Source organism: Lathamus discolor, chromosome W (assembly GCF_037157495.1).
Source record: "Lathamus discolor isolate bLatDis1 chromosome W, bLatDis1.hap1, whole genome shotgun sequence".
Classification (NCBI taxonomy): Eukaryota; Metazoa; Chordata; class Aves; order Psittaciformes; family Psittacidae; genus Lathamus; species Lathamus discolor.
This window is the reverse complement of record NC_088908.1, coordinates 28,861,042-28,866,194: the sequence shown is the minus strand read 5'-3', so window position 1 is coordinate 28,866,194 and position 5,153 is coordinate 28,861,042.

Below are 5,153 nucleotides of genomic sequence, written 5' to 3'. Positions count from 1 at the left end.
CACTTTCATGTAGTCAGGAGCTGCAGTAGTATCTTTAATCTGTGATAGAGCTCACAAGTCTAGTCTCATAGATTCTTTCAACAATTCTGGACCTAGCTGGACTTGAGCCTCCTTAGTGGAGAATTGTCCAGTTCCCATCAGGTGTTGTAATTGCACCCCAATCAGGGGATCTCCCTGGCCTTGCTGAACTGCAACCGCCTCTTGACAGGCTTACTGCCAATATATGTTCCATAACAACAACTGCGAAGGGGTGAGGATTAATTTCACAATACTTTTAATATAACAGCAAATCTGTTCCCCAAATATATGACAACATTTGCCTAGTGGGTTCAAACTGAATGCCTGTAGAAAAAACAGTTTGCCTTAACTGAGATAGCAATTTCCAATGTAAGGGAGACATTTCAGCATTTACTGCCTGACCTTGAGCGTTAATCTGGTACTTAACAGGAAAGGCGAGAATCCTTTCCTGCAACGCCTGCGAACAATCAAAATCATTGTTTGACAGAGCCTCTCTCTGAATAGATTTCCAATCTATCACCTGGATTTGCATTTGTCTACCCGTGCTCTGCAACTTTACCTTTTTTTCTTCTCTCTCTTTTTTTTTTTTTTTTTTTTCTAAAGTTGTTCACCCTGCTCTGCACGGCTACAAACAGCAGCCTGCTTCAGCAGCAACCATAAATACCTGTCAGCAACCACACTTTTGCATTAACCCTTTCTTGCCTGAAATGTTAAACCACTACCTGTTAAAAACTTTTACATGAACACTATAACGAAAAAAATACATAGAACACCATCTGCCCTCATCACACACACATACGTATGGGATCCCACAAGCACACTCCACACAACTACAATATTTGAAACACAAAATTCAGACAATCATTACTCCCACTACACAGTCCCACGTACAGAACGTGGCACAAGGACTCTGTGAAGACTATCAGGAAACCAGCTCCAAGAAGCATCATCGCAGTGTGAGGTGGCAGGCTCAGCCCTAGCGAACATCCCCGCAGAGGCTCTGCCTCCCCCACATCTCATGAGGCTTGGGCTTTTATACTGACCAAAATGCACACTCATTCTGACACAGGTGGCCAGCCTACGTCAGCAGAAGTGGCCAGCAATATCTATAAAGGTTTCCAAGCGTCAATAGAATCATAGACATTTTTGCCAACTTCTAGTACATGAGTATCACAGACAGACTGTATCAAATGAGTTGTATATGGGACCCTAAGTCCACGGTCCGCCACAGTCCACCCGATATCTCTGATAAGGGCATACGAGAGATTTTCCCACCCCGGGTCTTAATCCAGCACATATATCACAGGGAAAGAACACAATACATCTGCATCCCCCACTCATCTCGCTTCTCCCTTTATAGCTGCCCATTTATCATGAGTATCTGGGGGATATAAATCAGGCTTCTTTTCCGGCTCCATGTCAAAAGGATCATCCAGGTCAGCATCAGAATTAACGGGCGTCAGAACTTCAGAAGCAGCAACAGCAGCCTGATGAGCACACACAGGTTCCTTCTTGGGGTCAATAGGGTCCGGGTCCAAAAGACTGTCTTCATCTCTGTCCTCAGTCATTGCAGACACGGCGGCAACTGGCAGAGGCTCAGGGGTGGCCAGGGGTGGGGGTGGGGGGGGGCACTGGGTTTCACGATCTCACTTTTTTACTTTAACGTCTCTAATATAGTTCTCCAAATGACTAACAAATGTTTCACAGTGTCACTGCCTTTTGTGGCTGCGTCCCACAAATTAACTCGTGCACCATTCCACAGAGACCTCAGATACGGTAGACTCATCAGTCTCTGGATAATGCGTCTTCGACCATTTCAACATTAAATTTAAGTCTGTCTCTTTAAAGGTTGCTCCCTTCACCTTAAGGACTGAAAACATCCATAAAACAGAGACTTCTTCCTTAGTGATTTTTTCCCACGTCCCAAGCTCAAAGGCTTCTCCAACCCCCTGGATTAAGTCCTTCTCCTTAATCCAGAGCAACAATCTTTTTAGCATAGCTTCATCATACGCTATCCCTCTCGCAGAGAGGATATGTCGGAAGAGTTGAGGTACTGCATACTTATGTAGGCAATTAATAACTGTCCTCCAGTTTTTAGCACTTTTTTTTTTTTTCGCTTGCTTGTTATCATCAATCACTCTATTCCAAAGCTCATCCCCAAACTTCCTCCATTTGGGTGGATCAAATACATCGTTAGGATCTTCGAAACAACCTAACACTCTCGCGTATTCTAACAGAGTCTTTAATCCCTTCGTTAAGTCCAATTCCTTATCCACTCCCCGCTAATTCCTTCTTTAACTCCTTCTCTTTAATACAGCGCTTTTTTAAAAAGCAATTTAATAAATTCAGGGCAGCTTGCCTCTCCATACCCCCTTTTAAGGTGCTCGCGCTCTGTTGCCCTACGAGGCTTCGGCTGCTTCTCCTCCTTGGTGCAATGCTGTCGATACAGCCACTGCAAGTCCGGCGGCGCCCAGATCCCGTCTATACGGTCATCTTTTCGCGCGATGCGCCGCTTTGACCCTCCGGGGCAAAATCGGAGCCAAGTGCCAGTTTTCACGGCCGTGGTGTTGTTACCATCCAAGCGAAGACAAGTATCACGTCGGGGTCACCATTTGTCATGAAAGGAAGACTTGGACGACTCAATATGAGTTAACAGCAAGCTTCGTTTATTGGGCTTCTACTTTCGGTTAATATAACAGTAAATATGCAAATACTAGGCACTTGATTGGTTCTGGCACAAATAAGGCATTGCGTAAGCTCTACATTTTTGCAGCTACACCGTGCACCCCCCCACCATCCTCTTTCTCATGCACTTATCGCTTAGTGCCCTTGGCTGTGATTGGTCATAGTATGTTGCTGTTTGCCGGTGTCCTTCAGTTCCTCATTATCTGGCATGAGAAGTCTGCACCGTGTTCTACACAGATGTCTTGTTTCAGCTCGTTGATGGGAACGTGACCTTTTTCGACAAGCCAATCCCCCACAGTATGGAATACTTCTTTGGTCAGTTTGGGTCAGGTGTCCTGTCTCTGCTTCCTCCTAACTTTCCCTCCTCCCTGGCAGAGCATGAGGCTCAGAAAGTCCTTGGTCGGACTAAACATTTGAGCAGTAACTAAAAACATCGCTGTTATCAGCACTGTTCCCAGGCTGAAAAGTGAAAAACACAGCGATGCACCAGCTATTAAGAAGGAGAAAAAATGACTGCTACTGCTGAACCCAGGACAACCAGCTACTCATAAGTACCTGATATGTATGAGGTCCAGATGCCATTTAACTGCCTCTCTTATGAAGGAAACCAGACGCTGCAAGCCTTGATTCATTTTATGTTAAATTAAAAGAAAACACAGTTTATTCCCAGGAAACAAGATACAGCTTTTATTACAAACCAAGAAACCCAAAACTCAAGTGTAGTTGGCATAAATAAAACTGAGGTAGTTTGGACAGTTTTGGAAATGTGCATAAAGAAGCCTTTGCGCTGTGTTAGAGTAAAATGTAAGTTACTCTGTGTATATGCTCTTACATTCCTTTGGAGGTTGTAGGCATGAAAAATGTATGTTCCACATGGGTAAGGATGGTGTGAGTTGATATACATGTTGTACAGTATTGCTTGTGATGTATATTCGGTTTAGAAGTTTTCAGCTGACAAGTTGCAAATCAATGTCTGCTACTGCAGCATGCGCTTTATTGGAGGTCATGTAGACTGTTTCGATAGCAGGCTTAATTTTTTTAATCTTCTTCCAAGTGTTAGGAAATAAACAATTTCCTAACCCATATTATATTGTTGTTATTTGTATTATAACTTGTGCTAGGTGCTGTACAAACACAGTGAGGTACCTTAGCTTCAGCCCTCGTACAGTCATACATGCTTATCAGAGTAACACTGTCTCCCAGGGATTTCTGCTCACTGTTGATGGGTCTCTTACAGCGTAGAAAAACCATGTGAAAACAAGACCACAAATATAATTCACTTCAGGGCTAAAATTACCATCCTTATTTACACTCTAAAATAGCTCTGTATAACTAGGATTTTATTTGATGTGAGTTATCTTATTTCATGAGAAACTAATTTATTCTAAGTGAAGCAGAATCTGTGCTTAGCTAAGTCCTATTCATGTATTTTATTTAGTATGAGTATGGAGAACAAAAGACTGTGCCAAACTGGACACTTTTTTCTTAGGAAAGCCACAGCTTTTCACATGAAAAAACTTATTCTATCTAGGAATATATTCAAATGAATATAGGTGGTTTTAAGGATTTTATTTTAATGTGCTGTGATATAAATGTAGGGGTGTGTGTATATATATACATATACACAGAGACAGTGAAACACATTTTTCTGGTCTGCCTAAAGTATGGGAAAAAGATGTTCAAAATGATTTTTTTTTTATTAGCTTTCATGGCTGTGTTCACTAGACTGGTGGAGACTGCTCCCTTTTGAACACCTGAAGTTGTCTTTCCTGGAAAAAATGTTTGCGCTAGCAGAAGATGGAAAGCAAAGCTGTCTGCTTTGTTATTATTGTTATAATTTTTTTTCTCATCTTTTCCCCCAGCCCCCTCCATTCTATTCAAAGGTGTGGGGGATTGGCTTGTCAAAAAGGGTCACATAGATATGCTGCAGCTGGTGGAGCAGGAATGTGGTAAACACCACAATCAGCAGGTTTAAGACCAGGAGGAGGACAGAACAGCGAATCATCACCAAGGACACAGCATCCTCGGAAAGTTACATTGTATCTAGCAAAATATGTGTGACCTAGTTAGAAACCATATAAATAGGTGTTAAGACTTGCAATAAATGAAGCTTGCTGTTAACTCATATTGAGTCGTCCAAGTCTTCCTTTCATGACACCATACCACAGCACGTCATGCCCAGGAGGTAACTGAGAGTTACCCAGAAGGGCTAGTTCACTGCTGGGGTGGGACGAGGTATCAGACGGTGCTCGGTTGGGCTGGGTTTTATCGGTCAGCTGGTGGTGAGGTATTGTATTCTCTTCACTTGTTATTTCCTTTATCATTATTATTATTATTATTATTGGTAGTAGCAGTAGTGATTTGTGTTATACCTTAGTTACTGGACTGTTATCTCAACCCGTGGGAGTTACATTCTTTCAGTTCTCTTTCCCATCCTCCAGGAGCTGGGG